Below are 19720 nucleotides of genomic sequence, written 5' to 3'. Positions count from 1 at the left end.
GAATGAACTATATTAATATGTTTTGTGGAACAATGGCTCTGTTGATTTTCTTTTATGGAGGGTGCTTTTTGGAAGCTCTCTGGTTCCTTCTATAAATGTCTTGCTTATAAAGTGCAAATCCCTTGGGGAGCATTGGGCTGAAAGTTATTTACATTGTAATATGAGTTAGGAGAGCTTCAGCATTCACTCAGATTCACAGGATAGCTAGCAAGCTTAAAATATGAGTGTTGCTAGCTGGGTGGAGAAGGATGCTTTGGAGGGTGGGGAAGCAAAGAAGATAATTTTTTAAACTCAATGCAACAGAAGTTTTGGCAGTTTAGGAATTTTTACACTTAGGAGAAAATTTGAGATGTTATTTTCTTTGTTAAAGGAATAATGGCATATAACTATTAACACTTGTATCACATCTATTTCCTTGTATAGGAAACAAGAAGTCATTCTTTGACACTATAGTGTTGCCATGCCTGGCTTTAGCTGCAGGAATTATTAGCAGATGGGACTGCTTGTAATTCTGATTCAAAATTGCCTAGCTGAGGCTAGGCCATCAGCCAGTTCTCTATAACACACTCCCCTTATCACTAGACAGTGGCTGCACTTATCTGAGGTCAAAGGCAGGATCTCTGGCATACAAAAACTTCTGATGACATAACAATGTCTCCTGATTTAGAAATCTCTCCTCTTTCAGCAATTTTCAAGTAATATAACCATATCTTGCTGCTATTATTGGGGTGTTATGACATACAAAATTCCATTGTACTAAAACTGGTTTGCATCCCTCAATTTGTTAGGTTGTCACACAGATAACACAGGGAATAGACCTAGGTCAAGTGGAAATAATAAAGGCCTCGATATCAGCTTTTGCTCATTTGTCCAGAATTTTATTGAACATAAAGGCCAACTATGCTGCAAATTACTTGGATGTCACACGAGCTAAAATGTCTGTCCAGGCCTGATCGCAGTTGGTAGTTTGAACTCAGAAGAGATGCATACTGAATTGCTGATTAATTCTCTCATTCATTCTGCTAATATTTTTCAGTACCCACACACATAAAGTACTTCATAAAACCAGATTTTTAGCACAAGAAGATTATTTTTAAACTTACAAGCAGCAGATTCATAGAAATAGAAATATTGTGATCATAAGGAAGCAAGCAACTGAATCATGAGGTCATTGAGATAGAAGAGTATTCACCCAATAAAGTTCACATATGCTCTCTCTTGCTCTTTTTTTCCCTTCCCTCCCTCCACTCCTCCACCTGTAGCCAATTAAGCCTCACTTTATCCTAAACAAGTCAAGTTCAAAAGGAATTTATGGATTTAATTTAGATGAGTCTAGAAAAGTCCTGATAGGTTTATGTTTTAAAGAATATACTGAAACTTAATTTGACTATGTTTTTAACATATATTAATGTATTATATATAACAGTTAATACATCTTTCATATATAACATTTAGTTTTTCTGTTACTAAAACTCTTTAATTTTAATAATCTTTATTATAAAACTGGTATTCATATCACATTAGTGAAAATCCTCAATGTGTTTCTGTGCTGAGCTCATATATCATTTAATTTTTATAAAAGGGTCAATGCATTATTACATTCACATCTTACTAAATAGAAAACTGAGTTTAGTAGAGTCATGTTTTATACCAAACACTGCAACTTTACGGAAATTATAGTTAAAAATAAATTTGAACATTCTACTGATAGATTGATTACCTTAAATTACCTCAATTTTAAAATTTTTACAAGTATTATGGTGAATATTATTTTTGTTCTCTGGCATTTATATATACTCATTCCTCTAGTAAAAATTCTTATATTTCCTCTAGGATACCACTTCACTTCTGCTTAGTCCATGTTGTTTGGATGAGGCTAATCCTAACCTTGCCCTTCTTGGTTTGTCCTGGGATTCAACCAATTTGACCTGTCCAATTACAGGTCAGAGCCCACTTCCTCATGATGATACACTCAGGAATGGTGATGTGACTTAGGTTGAGACAATGAAAGTTTTCCCTGGAACTTTCCCTGAGACCACTAGAAAGACAGATGCACACTTATGCTTTTTTCTGTCAGGCATGTTGGTCAGCAATGGTAGAAACCTTCTTTGTCTTCAGTTGGAAAAGATTAACTGAGAATGAAGGCAATAGAAAGGAAGGCAGAGAAAAGAGGAAAGGCAGATTTCTGACACCAATTAAGCACCATCCAGTCATTAAAGCCTCTGAAAATTTCAGTTAATTGAATCAATAAATCCTTTCTCTTGCTTAAGTCATTGGAGTGATTCATGCAAACAAACAAACAAAAAATCCTGACAAAAACTGAAATAGTCATAAAATAGACATACTTTTGTATCTTGCCTTCATGGGACTGCATACATTTTACAACATAAATTAATGAGGCCGAGGTGGGCGGATCGTTTGAGCTCAGGAGTTCGAGACCAGCCTGAGCAAGAGCGAGACCCCACCTCTACTAAAAATAGAAAGAAATTATATGGACAGCTAAAAATATATATAGAAAAAAATTAGCCGGGCATGGTGGCGCATGCCTGTAGTCCCAGCTACTCGGGAGGCTGAGACAGGAGGATCGCTTGAGCTCAGGAGTTTGAGGTTGCTGTGAGCTAGGCTGATGCCACGGCACTCACTCTAGCCTGGGCAACAGAGTGAGACTCTGTCTCAAAAAAAAAAAAAAAAAAAAAAAAAAAAAAAAAAAAAAAATTAATGGATTATTCTATTATAGGGAAAGGATTTTAAACCTTTTAAGTTTTCATTAATATAAACAGCATAAACATACATCTAAAACACACAGAATTCTGTATACTTTGGATCATGTCTAAAAATATAAATTTTTTAGACAATTATTAGGTAATGATTTTTTTTAGTTTGCCAATAATTAGTGAAAGTAATTGCAAATCCTTCACCTTTAGCAAAACTATTTAATTTTTTAGATGGCCAAAATGAGCCAACACCCATTAGTCTTTTGGACCAGCTATATATATAAACATGGTTTTAATTAAGTTGCTTGAAACTTTATGACTCTCTTATAACAATGAAATAAGCATAGAATAAAATCCTCTGACTTAAATCAGAATAAAAATATTGGATACTTTTCCAATAAAGCATAAAGATCAAAGAAAAAAGAACTATTAAAAAAGTTACCCTAAAAGATTTCCATAAATATATTAAAATCTAAATGAAGAAAAATGAAAGAAAGTAATTTTAGGTTTAATCTAATAAAAAAGTTAATCATATACCAACAAGAATTATAGTTGTAGAAAATCTGACATGATCCTCTGTAAAAATTAAAAACTCAATTTCTAAATTTCATTAAATAGAATAAAGTCTAGTCATGACTGTATTTCTTAATGAAGTTATTCATACATGGCCTGATCTTGATTAGACATTGGCTAGTGAAATAAAATTGGCTGATCCCAATTTTTGAAAAAGAAAACAAAATAAGAGTGGTAGATCAGATCAACTGTGTAGTCAATTATCAATAAAATTTATGTTTTGTTATAATTATTCTAGTTAGCAACTGAGAGGCATTATAAACCAAAGTCCTTGATATAAATTGGTTTCAAATTGTATTTGCCCCTTTCATCTCTCACTGTACATAAATGTAAAGTTCTTTTAACTCAATGAATTGTAAGAAGGAAGATAATGTTTTTTTTATCTTCAATACTTCAGAAGAAATTTTCAGATATGTCTAATTAGCCCAGCTCCATTAAAACTGGGGAAATGCTAAGAACAAAAGTCCTTTAGGAATATCCATTTGGAAGGCCCCCTGCCTTCAATGAAAGTATAAGCAGTTAATAAATGGCAGTGCAAAAAAAAAGATGGCCTTTTTGTGAGAATAAAGTAGCTTTATGTGGATATGAAAGAACTTTTTAATGTTAAAAATTATGAGACTGGCTTTATAATTGATTTTCTTGAGTCTAAGTAAAAAGAATAATAAATCCCAAATCCTTTCATTTGAACATATGTATTATCCTTCATCTTATTTTTCTAAATGATGGCAACTTTCTATCTATAACTGTTCTCAAATGCTGCCACCTAAAGGTTAAAGTTGGGCACAGCCTAATAATGTCTAGAAACAAAGAATGTTGAGTACCTGAAGATTTATAAAAAATCAAATCATCTCACTGGACCTAAATATTAATTTATATATAAATGCATCTTTCTGAATGTTCCCTAAATGGAAATAGAGAGAGGTAATCTATTAAACAATTAATGAATATTTATCAATGACCTTAGCAAAACCAAATATAAAAATCAAGAGATTTAAATGTGCACAATAATACTAATACTAGTAATAAAAATTAAAAAGATGCTCTATAAGACATTTTCCAAAATAAAGTGTTTGGAGTATTTATTTTCTGATTAAATATTTAAGATTAAGAGATAGCCATATAAGTCTCATTTTTATCAATGCATTATGGGTTGTGTACAAAATATTTCTAATTTTGAGAAAAGGTCAGTAAAAGCCATACATGTAAACTAGTTAAAACGACCAATGAAAAGAAAACTTGGCCATGTGCAAAAATATGTAACATAGTCTATAAATATTTTGCAGAAGCTATATGCCCAGGTCTAATCATGATGACTAGGGTTATCCAGAAAAAGACAGTACATAAATTTAACTGTTAACCTACTTAACGTTTTTGTAATGGTGCTTTCGGTAATCTATACCAAGAATGTACAATAAGCATTTTGCAGTGTTTATTCATTATTGACCATAAGGACTAAGAATATTTGGAAAATAAAAATATTTTGGTCAACAAAAATGTATTTTAAGACTACCCTGGAACTAATTCCCAGGAAAGAAAAGTAAATTATCTAACCATTCACACCAACTATCAATTCCTTTGCTGTGATTATATATTTACCAAAGCCTTCTGGTAATAATTTCAAGTCCTAGGTACTTTCTATAAAAGAATCACCTAGTGTCACCTTTCAGAAAAAAGCAGAATATTGCTTTGATTTCTATGTCCCTCTCTTATGAGTTCAGTTAAAACGAGTTTGTTAATTGAAGCCTGATCATTTCTTGGTAGACTGATACAGTTCAGTTTCAGTACTTACAAAGAAGGCTCTGCATACCCCACCAAGGCTCAGCTCATGTATGGAGTCCTTCACAGAGCAGCAGTTCTCCTTTCTGTTTGACATCTTTTTTATCTGTAATTCATCTTGTATATGTGTATGGTAATATTGTCAGGAAGTTCCTCAAGACCCGAGACTGTGTCTGTCTGGTTCATTTATTCTCAAAGCTCAAGGTTTGGTATCCTCAATACATATTTATTGATTGAATAAATTAATGAATTATTTATATTTAAAATTAAGCTTATGTAGTTGTTTACTAAATTACATATGAATAGAAGTAAGTTTCAAGTACAAAACCAATATTTTATTTGAAATAACTTCTATTAGGATTTATTCTAGTTTATGCTTTAGCATTGAATGTAAAACGCTAACAAATTAATTTTCAACATACAGTGTATGTACAATTATAACACTCGTAATTTTACTGGACAAATATAGTACACTTTAATAGGCTTGCTTCTTTTTATTCTTCCTATGTGAGTCTTTAAAAAAATTAAAACTGCTGTCTAATAAAATAGTCTCAGGAAAACTTTCATTTCTTGACACCAAAATTATTTACTAAATAAAATCATTTGTTTTTAAAATGTAATTAAAATAGTATCAACATAGTTGATATTTAAAATACCATAACACTTGGAACCTAGAAGTCCTGGTCTCAATTTCCAACTTTCTGAATACTTCAGTAAGACACTTGTTTCCTTGTTCTTAGAATGGAAATGATATTATCTTCATAGCAATATTGTGTCAGCACAATGAAACAAAGTCAAAGCTCAATAAATGATAGTCATACATCAGGAATAAGAGAGTATCTGATAATTAAAATTGAGCTATTTCTTATAGTTCTACCTGGGCATGTGCACTTGTTAGATGTGATCTTAGGACCACATCATTCATTAGTCATTAGCTAAAGTAAACCACCTGCTTCTATGTACAATGACTCGTTTTCATGCTTCCCTTTTAACCCCAGCAAATATCTCAGCTCATTTACGCAAGTATTGGTAAGCAAGGGAGCTAAGATTCAATGTTCTTTTTATAATTTTGCTTTGGGAGAAAAAGAAGGAAAGAAAGAAAATGCTTCATTTCTTCCCACTCTGATGCTTGAGGTGAGTTGTCATCAAGGCACTGACGGAACAGAAGTGCCTGCTGTTGGCACCCAGAGCATTTGCCCTAATATACAGGTTTATATGTGCAACATTAGACATTGTGGGACCAAGCCTGCTTTTAGGTTTTATCTTTGCTCCACATAGCACAATGTTCAGTCATCATTATCCTTTGCTCAGGACTCTCTAAATGCAGATTTGTGAATAGCAAACACCCAAAATTGTACTATGTGAATCATAATTGAAAAGTTATAATGACATATCCATATTTAGACTACTTAATTGAACAATATAGTTGTAAATTCCATGAAAGTAGCAAATTGTTAATTTTTACACAGTCATCAGTGTTAATAATTAACAATGGTTTTATTTGAATCTCATGTATAGAATTCTGACAATCTGGCTCTATATGTTTGAGGTACTAAAACATTAACATTGGCCTTTTTAGTCTTCCTAAACTCATATGACTTTTGTTTAAGGTATATAAATAGCATTTTCAAGTTTTCCTAAATATGAAGCTTAACATAAGGACTCAGAAAGCTAATTCAGAAAACAATGAAAATTTTATTTGCTATTAACTTTCAAAGATACCAGTGTGTTTTCCAGATTAAATACTCTTTGAGAAAAAAAGATTTTAAAAGTGTGCTTAAGATTCTACAGTTCATAATTCATAATCCATAATTAATAATTCATATTCATGAAGAATTTATAGTCATAGCAGTCAAGCCTAGAAACTTGAGGTGCTACCTGGAAATGTAATAACAAACCATAAGGGCATAACACGTTATTTCCCAGAAGATCTTGTTTTGAGAAAACAGTTACAGTAGTAGTATTTATATAAAATCATACATTCTATGCTTGCCAAAAGCCCATTTATAAATGGTAGCATTTATTATAGGTAATATTATCCCATCATATTAGAAAATCCTAACACTATCAGCAGCGTCACACAGCATAAAATAATATATTAATATATGGTCAAAATTCCTAAAAGTCAAATTTCAGATTAGGTATACTCTATAATGTGTAGAATATTAGCATCCAGAGATGTTCAGTATTCAATCATTCCAATTATACTATTTAATAACTAATATAACTTTAGAGTTCTCATTTAATATTTAGGATTTTCTGAGTTATTTAACTAATTTGGAATGAGGAAAGAATATATGCTAAATTTTAATAAAATAAAATGTCTGTAAAAACATACTGAATTACCTTTAGGGAAATGTAATATAAGCATTTTGAATATTTAATAAAAACTTCTACTTCTGTACAATGAAGTTATCATAATTTTACTGTTAATCTCACCCCCTCCCAAAGAGTAAGTATTTTATTAATATTGCTTTGTTAGTGAAGAAAGTTAGATTTTGTAACTACATTCTATACATTTTACTGTTGGAATTCATAGTCAATTATTTAAAGTAGAATTTAATGCATTATTACTTCAACGTTATTAAAAATAACAATTGAGGCCACTGGTTAATCATGAAATTTCCCTTACAGCAAGCAGAACCTTTATTCACCATTTCTCAACTTTCCTTATTTAATCCTTTTTGCTAATGCACTGAATCCCATCTTATCACTAGTGCTTATAGAAATCACATCTGCTACACTAAATGTTGCCCCAGTTATTTCTTCTCCAGGGATTAATGGCGTTACATTCAGGGGATTCTCATTAGGTTTCAGAGAGAAAAAAAAAAACATGAAATATAGCCATAATCCAAACTGCAATCTCAGAAAAAGTAGCCAAACCTAAAACCAGAATATGTTCATCTGCTGTTTACAAATGATGTTCATCCATTCTCTTTGCTGAGACTGGTTCAGAATTATACAATGCTAGTACATTTATCATATTGCATATTGACACTATTTTTTTTTTTTTTTTTTTTTTTTGAGACAGAGTCTCACTCTGTTGCCCAGGCTAGAGTGAGTGCCGTGGCGTCAGCCTAGCTCACAGCAACCTCAAACTCCTGAGCTCAAGCGATCCTCCTGCCTCAGCCTCCCGAGTAGCTGGGACTACAGGCATGCGCCACCATGCCCGGCTAATTTTTTCTATATATATTTTTAGCTGTCCATATAATTTCTTTCTATTTTTAGTAGAGGTGGGGGTCTCGCTCTTGCTCAGGCTGGTCTCGAACTCCTGAGCTCAAACGATCCGCCCACCTCGGCCTCCCAGAGTGCTAGGATTACAGGCGTGAGCCACCGCGCCCGGCCGATTGACACTATTTTTAAACATCTTGAAGGATTTGTCACAATTTTAGTAATTGCAAATTCTTAATTCATAAATGGCTGTATCAGTTTTTCTTTTTGCTTTTCAGCAATGCTGTTTTCCGAAAGCCAACATGTCTTCCAACAGTTAAGTTAAAAAGAGGAACACATGTGGTTTTGGGTTTGTGGAACTTGAAGAAGGATCAATCTATAGCCACTCAGTAAATGCATTAATGAGCCTGAACAACCTAAATATTCAGTGTATTTTCAGTATATTTCTCTCCTATCCCCTTCTCTGGCATTCTTCTTCTTCTTTTTTTTTTTTGGTAAAATTATCCTAGAATGTTAGAGCTTGATCAGCAACAACAAAATACATTAAAGTCATAATTGAGGCCCTAAAACTTGTCCATGTGTCTCCAAGTGGGCCACAAACACAGAATCACTGTCTTTCTTGTTCAGAGTAGCTAAGCAATAGGAAATACATTGGAAGTCTTATTTTGGGTTACACTTAAAGGCAAACAATATAGCCATAGAAACCATAAAACAAGCTTGTTCTATAGTTTTGTGGGTATGCCATTTCAAGAATTATATATTTAATTCAAATGACAGGGTAAACTAAATCATGAGATTAATAAAGAGTATATTCCCAAAGGGCAATCTTTTTGGTGTATACTATATATGAAACATTAAACACTGGCAAACCCTAATCTGGAGACTGTAATGATGTTATTATTTAAGGGAATTAAAGAAAAACGAAGCATTAAAAAAAAAGACTATCAGATCTTCGACAAATTGACTGCTTTTCTATTTCTTGCTTTCTCTTCTTATACATTCCTTTTCAAAAATCAATTTTTAGTTGTTTCTTCTGTTCAAATAATATCTTCCTGAAAATTGTTATCTTTACTTTTCCCATACTTTCTTTTTCCCCCTCTCAATACAAACTACTTAGCTATTGCATTATAGAAAATAAATAACAGGTGGCTAAGTCACTACATAGTATTGCTACAGGCAAAACAAACAAACAAACAAAAAAACCCCTGCTATCTAAGGCTGGCATTGACTTATCTTCAAAGGGGCTCTCATTTTCTACAACACCACTGGAGTTATTGGCTGCAACAAATACTGTAAATATTGCCTTAAGTGAAATATGGCACACTTTCCAACTGCTATCCACTGTCAAAGCCTTACAAATATGGATATTTACACACTGTATTTATATGAAATGTATAGCAAGAGAAAAATAATTTATAATATTTAATCACAAAAATTATTATGGGAGTCATTTATAATCAGCGAAAAGTAATTTAACTGTTATATAAGCCTTTAGCAAAATTTAAGCATCAAAGATGATCTTATGAAGAACCAAACCTAATCAAAAGAAGGAATAGATTTAACTCCTCTGGAATATTATTCACTCCCTAAAAATGTTCTCTCTTGGCCCTACGTAGGTTTTCAAATGATGAAACAAATTTAATTTGATTAGAGGATAATGAAGTCCTACATATTGAGGAGTATGACATATGTTCAATATATACCTGTTAAATGTAAAATTTTCCCCTTTACATGAAGAACTTTTAAGCCTTTAATTTTCAGAAAACAGGCTAAAGCGGCCTGGCCCGGTGGCTCACACCTATAATCCTAGCACTCTGGGAGGCCGAGGCGGGAGGATTGTTTGAGCTCCAGAGTTTGAGACCAGCCTGAGCAAGAGGGAGACCCTGTCTCTACTAAAAATAGAAAGAACTTAAATGGACAACTAAAAATATATATAGAAAAAATTAGCCGGGCATGGTGGTGCATGCCTGTCGTCCCAGCTACTTGGGAGGCTGAGGCAGGAGGATCACTTGAGCCCAGGAGTTTGAGGTTGCTGTGAGCGAGGCTGATGCCACGCCACTCTAGCCTGGGCAACAGAGTGAGACTCTGTCTCAAAAAAAAAAAAAAAAGCAGACTAAAGCATGTGAAAAACTCCCTTATCATTTTTATCATTTATTTAAAAAGGGAAGAATATTTTTAGAGGAAGAGAGCCTCCTGGGTGGTGTTCAGGGAGTCAAGTAAACATCAAATACAAAATATGGGAAAAAGACATTTAGGAATATACATGTTAAACTTTGTGACAAATAAACTTATGAATAAGAAAAACACATTATACTATAAAGGCTTATTTAAATTCTCATGGAGTTATTTTTTATTGAATGCAAAATTGATTACATGAACAATAAAAATAAAAGAACTCTTCTTCCCCTGATGCAATCAATCCAATTCTAAAAAGAGACCATTACATTCACCTAGCCAAGTTAAAGAATATTTTGAAATGAAATGAATGCACGCGTTTACAACTCACCTCCCTTTTCCCCTCAGTGAGTGATCTCTTTCTAGCTTTTCAAAATGTTAATATTAATATGCATTTTTCAAGTAGAAATGAAAAATATTATTCCTCCTCCTTATAATTGACAACTGAAGGTGAAAATCATAAATGACTTTCTATCTCCACAATTTCTTATTTAAAGAAGTAAAGTTGTTCATAAGAATAACAATTATTTTTAATCATTTTTGTCTGTGATGTTTTCCATGTTGAGATTGATTTGTCCACCAACCTTAGTACACTGTATTCAAGACCACAGTGTCCAAGAGCAGTGTAAGGTCACAAACACCAAGGCTGCATGTACTTTCATTCAAATGCTCAGACCTGGGACAGGTTTGAACAAACAAGAGAATCAAGTGGATAGGATAAGCAGTACCCAGATTTGGTGCCTGGCCACAGATGGACTCATCCTTTGAGCAGGCTACTCTGGGCCTCAGCTTCTGTAGAGTGTTTCACTAACAGCGAACACTCAGAATATAGGATTTGCCAGGGACTCTTCTAAGCACGGCAAGCCTATTTACTGATCTAGCTTCATAAAACCCAATGAGGCAGGTACTATTTTTTTCCTCATTTTAAAGATGAAGAAACTAAGGTTCAGAAATGTTCGATAACTTTCTCTGGGTCACAGAGCTGGTAAGTTGCTAAGTTGGGATTTGAACCCTACACAGACTGACTCTAGAGACCGTGCTCAGAAACGCTTACATTTCATTGTCTGGAAAACTGAGGAAATCCATGAGGCCTCAGTGTTTTCACCTGCAAAATATAGACTAAATCAGGGGTCAAAAACTCAAAGGGCTTTGGAGGCTGTGAATGTAGTAAATAAATGGAGTATATTCTTTGCAAGACAATAGGGACAGTAGGAGCTGTGGAAACCTGAAGGAAACGTGCCCCTTTGAAAGGGACCAATTGTTAACTTAGCTCCAAATAATGGCTAGACAAGACCAGTGTATGTTCCAGTTCCACTTGATTTTTCAAAACAGGCTGAGAATCAAGATTTCTATGTGAAAGTTCCAAATGTTTAAAATACTAAGTAGGCCAAGCACAGCTGTGGTTGAATGCTGTCTTTGAGTCATCTCTTGGTGACTCCTTGACCAAATGAGTTCTAAGGTTTCTTCCAGAGCCAATTTCCTGATAACCATCTAAATGTCCATGTGGCTGTAGATATGATGGACATTCCTTATGGGAAAGGATGCCACTGGTTTCTGATGTGGGACATTCAACAAAAATCATGTGGCCAACTATATTAGGAAGATGAATTTGCCTTTCACAGTACAAGAATTTTGCCCTTTATTTGAAGTTACGTGTGCATGCATTCCTCACATAAAATTGGAACTTAAAATATAACTTTATACTTTTTTATATGTAAGAATGATTCCAGAAATCCAAATAAATTAAAAACATGGACTTTTTCCTTGTTTTCTTTATCTTAGGAATATTTTGCTCTTACATTGCATTTATGAATTGAATGATCTAACTGATTTGGCTGTACAAATACTGCTTGCTAAGTTTTACTGTCAGCTTTCATTATTTGCATCATAAATGCTTAAACTGATCTTTGATGTTCTTGCATGATTTCTCTCCCAGCTTTTCCAGTCTAGAAAATTTAAGCTTCTGTAGATATAATTATAACTCTAAATTTGAACCATACATTTGGCATACTAAAAACAACTAAAGATAAACCTTGAATTTCCTATTTCAGAAAATCTCTGTAAATAATTTCAACTATGGTTTTAGTCATAGTTAAAATTATAAATATAAATATAAAGAAGTGTCTATATCAACTAGAGACTATTTACATCTTTGAAGGGATTATAAATTTGAGGATCTTTGTTTTCTATTTTCCTATATTTAGCAAGTGAAAATGGAAGATGGACGGAATTAGCAATTGCAATGATAAATGCAGAATAATTGAAATGCAAACATGTTGTAATTTGTTTCTCTCTGATGTACTTTAGCTTCTAGTTGACTGCTGAGAAGGATAAAATCTTTGAGGTTAAACTCATTAGTTTTATTGGGATCTCCTAGAAAGGACCCATTTTGGTTTGAGAGGGCATAAACAAAAGCAAAGCATAGAATTTTAGAGCTGGATGAGATGCTGAGATGAAGTTAACACACACACACACACACACACACACACAAGCACACACCCCACTATCTGGAAATCCTGTCTCCAGAATTATATTCATCATATAAAATACATCCTTATTACAACACTTGCAGGAGTTTGTATTATTGCATTACAAGGCTGCATGTCATCACACATCTGGCATGTGTCTACACAGAAATATTGCACAAATGTGTATCATAATATTTATTCAAAACCTCTCAGAGAAAGATAATAATAGTTATCAAGGTTACGACAATTCTCCAAACTAGATTTTCCAAAACAAAACCTATAAATAGCAGCATTTTATACTCCCTTAAAAATAGGCATTTTGGGAGCAAAGGAAAATAAATATGTTTGCTTTAAATGTGTGTTGTGAAACTATTAATACTATATAATTGCTTAAACCAACTTTGTAGTTTTGGTTTAAAATTATATTATTTTGGATACAATGGTATGTGGTCCCTACTATGAACATATTCCTAAAGGTAACAGCATGCTGAGCAAGACTAGTACCAAACTCTGACACAAAGAATTTTTAAGTAACCCTCCTTCTGAAGTGAGGTGCCTGTAAGTGGGGCCAGATCTCTGCCCCATTGCTCCCTACAAATCAAGACATTACAGAACTCTGCTAATCCCTGTCCAGTAAACATATGCGAGAAGAACACAGGTAGAGTGAGTCATATGTCTTGTGAAATTTTTGCATTACTGGTGAAAGGCAATTCCCTCTTCTGGCCCTGGTGGAAAGAAGGAAGAAGACTATTACTCTTTTCCTCAGTTGGATACTTGCCTGGGTAATAGGTTTACTGATTTGACTCAAGTCTCTCTGGGCAAAAGAGAATGGAGACAGAGTTCAGGAGGGTAGACAGAGGGTGTAAGACTGGGCTACCCACATGCCCAGCATTTGGAATGGGAAGATGTGTGGGTTTCCATGACCATGGGGACACTGAGGAGGATGGAGGACTTGAGTCATTTCGCTGATAGTCCAACCCAAAGAGCTACCCACCAGATGAAGAGACCCTGCAGTTAGAGGGTCTGAGATTTCCCCCACTGTGAGGGCTGACATGGCTGAGGGGTAGCGTTCTGGAGTTATTTTGTTCTCTCACACTAGGGAAGAGAACAGCAGAAAGGTTCTGTAGGACCCTCCAAAGCCTGCACCTACGTAACCCACAAGAGAACCCGCATTTCTTTCCATTATTGTAGGGAAGGTAAACCTTAAAGAGGGAAATGACACACAAAAAGGCAGATCCTTCCCTTCCCTTACAACTTCAGGTCCCTCAGGCATGGTCAAGTTTATGCTTGGGAAAGAAGAGAAAATGAAATTTTAATCAAGTTTGAGATTAAATGTTTAACTGAACTAGACTTTTGATAACCAAAGTCACAGGAAAACTGTATAGTATATCCAACATATTATTAGGGGATAGGAGAGGGTCTGAGGATGATCAAAAGATTAAAGAAAAGAAAAGCTATTTTCTATTTAAACTCCTTACTGAGTTGAAATTCCTCAATAAACTGAGGTTACATCAAGACTCAGTTGTGTGTTTATTTTATTTTATTTTTTGAGGAATGAAATTAGTTCAGACCCTCCAAATCAAAAATGAGCACACAGATGCTTAAACAGCTAGCAAATTGGGTATTTTGCCTCTTGGTTTATTTTCAAATGTACATATGGAGAAGACGAAGCTTAACTCAGAGGTACAAATAACTTTGCAGACCAAGATTCAGCTTTCGGTATAGAAGGCAGGCAAGTTCATCATACCTTCAAATACTTCAACAGGTCAGAATAACGCAAACTTAAGGGGTATAGTTTAGTTTTTTAGTTGGAGTACAAACCTAAGAAGACCAACAAAATGGTTTTGTTGAAATCTATAGGCTATTCGGGAACTAATTGCTCTATTTATAATTTCTTACAAGTTAGTCACCTAAAGACAACCGTCCTCAGAAAACTTTAATGCTTCAAAACTCAGGGCCTTAGTAGGTAGGATTTAAAAGAAATCTACCGGAGATTTCACTAAATCTAGGGCTCCTCACAAGTACCTTGAGCAGAAAAGATGGAATTTTCACACAATTAACTATTTGCTTATACTTGTTAGTATTAATTAGCAGAAACATGACATAGACCCCAAATAACAGTGGGTTAAACAACAAGGAAGTCATTTATTTTGTTCTCAGTTCAGCGGCTGTGTTGCCAGCTTTCTGCTCCACCATCTTCCCTAGGGTATGACTCTCATTGTCTCCTTATCCAAGAGGGAGCTCTGAGCTCTAAGGAGCAGGCTTGAGAGAGGGGCAGAGGGGCAGAAAAGCCACACTTCTTCCTTTGAGCTTATGTCCTAAAAATGACACGCTTTTCCTCCATTTCATTGTCCAGAACTTAGTCATATGGCTGCTTCTTCCTGGCCATCATAGCTTTAGCTGAAAATGAAAGTTCTATTATAGTAGGAGAAAATATATAGGGGGAAAAATAACAACTGGAAGTTGCTAACACATCACTTATATGGCAAAGCTAACTATATATAAAGTCATATCTAGGAATTACACAAAAAAATATATTCTGTGCCATCCAACCAATATTACAAATCCATGCACTAAGCTTGGTGCACTTATCCACACAGGAGCCTCTCATTTGAACATTATCTTGATCAAATAATTTTGATTATATGGTGTAAAGCCCACAGTTGAAGAGAAGCAAACAATTATAAGAAAGGAGAAGAGATGACAGAGGAAGACATATTGAATTATTCTAATCTTTGCCAGCCTGAAGGAAAATCTAACTAGGAAAAACACAACTCCAACATTCCAACAGCACAGAGATCTGGAATAAGCACAAGGATTTGGTATAAGGCACATGGCATTCACTTATCGTTTTATCTTACCAGTATCCCTGGAATATTAATTGAAATTCATTAAATATCTTTTAAAAAGGCTGTGCTCTTTTACTGAAGGCATGATTGAATGTAATGGATATTGGGAGTGGCTAAGTAAGGCTAATTTCTGTGCTTACCAGCAATAATCATCAGCTATTTGGAAAACTCAGCTATCTAAAAAACAATAGATTCTCTAAATAAACTTGATAGCTGAAAATTTAATTTTAATGTGTCCATATGTATATTCTTAAGTGCATTCATCAGTAAACAATTTTTATGTACTTGGACATACCTCTTTTTAAAATGTGTGAGTTTGCAAACTGATTGCATATTACTTAAAGAGAATTTATAAATTTTATTGAATACCAATAGCTATGAATCATAATCATTTTAATAAAATATATTAATTCTACCTCAAGTGACATCATGATTTGTCCTAATTGTTAAGGTATTACAAATTACATTAAACTGAATGACAGTCAATATACAATGAGGAACACTATAGACTGTATTAATACATATATATACAGCAACTTTGATAACAACTGAATTTTAATACTCAGAATAAGAATTTCTATTAATATATATTTTTTAAATAAACATATCTGATCATTTCTTCTATCTGTACTCATAAAATTGAATTTGTGAGTACATAAAATATCTCTGAAAATCCAAATAGGCAGCAAATTGAATGCTACAATTGACGAAAAAGAAACTACTTCTTTATTTGCACATAGCATATAGAATGTCTTGTGGGAAAATTTAGATAACTGGCAAACATTCTGGGATGGAAAAGGTGGTAAGTATTCAAAAAACTAAAATATATACATATATCTATACATATATACACACACACACACAGTAATTATTAACTTCAGGGAAAATAGAAAGTAGTAGATAAAATAAAAAATAGTCACAGCAGTGAATAGCACTGACATAATCTTAATAATGTAAATGCTTAATACCTAGCCTAAGTACTTATACTAAAATTATAACCTAATTCTATTGAGGACAATTGAAAGTGTGGATGTGTGTGCTGGGGAATGGAGGGAAAAGAGACACAAATTCTGATCTTTTGTAGTGGGAAACTAAAAAATCATTTCTAAAACTGAAAATCCAGAAGAAGCAAGACAAACAAGTAGTGTAAAGTAGATAATTGCTAAAGCAATTATCCAAAAGCAGTAGAAGTGGTAGACTTAGTGGAAAGGGAAGGGGGCAGGTATTGTTTTATGAACAACATTTCATATATATTTGACCTTCTAAACTATTATACAAGTAAGAGCAAAAGTGAAGAAAATAAGGGGAGGAAAATTTAATACATAAAACCAGGCAAATTTAGCTAAGGTAGCTTGGGCAGGATTTGTCACATTTTGACACTTTCTAAGATTTGCCATAGATTATTCAATGTCTCTGTAAAATACCAGAATACTTTCTTCACAAATCACTGTGAAGATCAGAGATTATGTTTGTAAATCATCAACATCATTTGCTGCACAATAAGAACACAATATCTCAGTTCCTTTCTGCTTTCTCTTGAATTGTTACATTTTTTTAAAAAAATCTTCTCTTTTTTTGAGACAGTCTCACTTTGTTGCCTGGGTAGAATGCAGTGGCATCGTCATAGCTCACTGAAACCTCAAACTCCTGGGCTCAAGCAGTCCTCCTGCCTCAGCCTCCCAAGTAGCTGGGACTACAGGTGTGCACCACAATGCCCAGATAATTTTTCTATTTTTAGTAGAGATGGGGTCTCATTCTTGCTCAGGCTGGTTTTGAACTCCTGAGCTCAAGCGATCCTCCTGCCTGGGCCTCCCAGAGTGCTGCGCTGGCCAAGTTGTTACTATTTGTGTAATGGAACATGAGGATGTGACATGATCCTAGTTCACCCCCCAGTGTCTACAGGATAGACAGCAGACACCAATGTGAGTGAGTGCCATATCCCCATAGACAGATTTTATGAGGAAATGGTTGAAAACTAATGTCATAATTTTTGGATAAATCAAGGATATCAGTGGGGGTCTGAGTGTGGACAGGAGGAAGTTTGTGAAGATATTTTTTTTGAAAAAGTATTGGTGAGTCCTCATGCCTAGTGAGGAGGGTTTCCATAGGATGAGTTGGAGGGTTTGGAATAAGTATCCTGCAGTTGGGAGCCAGGAAAGGACAGTGCTGGACTCACTACTGATAAAGCAAGAATGGCCAAGGACAGCAGAATAGATAGTAACAACAATAATAGTAAAAATTAGCATACTTTAATATAGTCCTTATAATATGCCAGACACTGTTCTAAGCATTTTGTACATATTACCCCATTTAATTCTCAGAACTTCATCAAGTGCATAAGGACAGTGAAGCACAGAGAGGTAAAGGACATGCTATGGTCACACAGACAGAAAATGGCATAATACAGGTTTGAACTAAGAACTTTTGACTCCAAGAGTCCAAAAGTCTAAAAATTATTTTGGGCTACTCATCATTTAAGATGGGGTTCCAACCACAGGAATAACCTACAATTTGGAAAGTGAGGAGAGGAAATTTGCTATGGTCTCTTGAAAATGAAATACTACACATTTGTATATTTGCATGACTGTGATAAACTGAAAAGTGTATAGAATGCTTTATTTAATCAGATGGTAAGTGGTGAAGTTGGGTTGCAAACCTAGGCCAGCAGAACTATAGAGTCAGGCATATCCTCTCTACTGGAGTCAGATTCATAATCTGCAAACTGATGATAATAGGACTGATTTCATGTCGTGTTTTTGTTTTGCAAAAGCAATGACTAGCATAGTGGTCCTCACCTGTGGCCCAGGAATCTCTTCGGAAATTCAAGACTCTCTGAGAGTCCACAAAGTCAAAAATAACACACAGATAAAAGATCCATTTGAGGTGCAAGATAGATCGATGGATTCTAATGTCCTGAGTCTGTAATGTGTATTGATATGGCTTCTGAGTCCACATAGTAACTAACTTTTAAGAAACTATCACTTGTTGAGTTTTAGGGTAGCATCAAATAATATCCCCAGTTATTTGAAAAAGGATATCAAAAAAATCTCTTCCCTTTTGGAACTATTTTCTGTATGAGGCTTGATTTTCTTCTTGTGCATAACCAAAACAGCATATCACAACATATTGAATGCAGAAGCAGATAGAGAAGTCCAGCTGTCTTCCACATCACATACCTAGACATTGAAGATCCTTGCAAATATGTAGAACAATGCCACTTTTCTCATTTTTTTATTTTGGGAAATATAGTTATTTTTCATAAAATATCTTATTGCTATTGTTATAAATTTATTTTTAATTTTAAATGAGTTAATATATTTTTAAATTTTCTCAGTTTTATTTCTATTAATAGATATTATCCAAGTAAACAAAAAATATTTGGGATCCTCAATAATTTCTGAGACCAAAATGTCTGAGAATCATTGGCCTATATTAGCTACTTAATAAATACCAATATTTTCTCACTTAGTTTTATTAGTAATAGGTACAAGGGTTTTTTTTACCTTTTTTGATTTTATGTTTTATTCCAAGATAAAAATTTGCCATTCCATTATCTAAGGTAATGGTTCTAAATGGTTCTGTTCCTTTATGTATTTTTCAGTGTCATAAACATTGTAGAACTGTTGCTAATCCAATACATTCCTAATATTTCCCACTGCAATTAAGCTAATGAGTTATAATGTAATCATTTTCTATTGAAGAGTAAAGTTTTTGATCCTCTAATATGTTGTTACAAAAATGATTTTGTTTAATATTGGTGCAAAGTGAGGAATAAAAATGTTTGATCATACCAAAGGATACACTTTTACCATTATGCATTTATTTTAAGAAATCACTAATAATAGATCAATATAAAGACTTATACCTAGAAATTACATACTAGAAAATACATCAACACATAATTACATTAAATACATAAATACTATTAGTTTTTTTCCCACAGCATGTTCAACTTAATTTTATGGATCACAAAGCTCATGTTCTGGTAGAATTT

At 33.9% G+C, this 19720-nt stretch overlaps 1 protein-coding gene across 1 annotated transcript in view; it reads right to left on the bottom strand.

The window, feature by feature from the left end:
- The window catches only part of ADGRB3 (adhesion G protein-coupled receptor B3), a 683715-nt gene that overhangs the window by 470193 nt on the left and 193802 nt on the right, over positions 1-19720 (bottom strand). The gene's annotated exons all lie outside the window — the stretch shown is intronic.

Source organism: Eulemur rufifrons, chromosome 15 (genome assembly GCF_041146395.1).
Source record: "Eulemur rufifrons isolate Redbay chromosome 15, OSU_ERuf_1, whole genome shotgun sequence".
NCBI lineage: Eukaryota > Metazoa > Chordata > Mammalia > Primates > Lemuridae > Eulemur > Eulemur rufifrons.
This window is presented reverse-complemented; position numbering and strand designations above follow the sequence as displayed.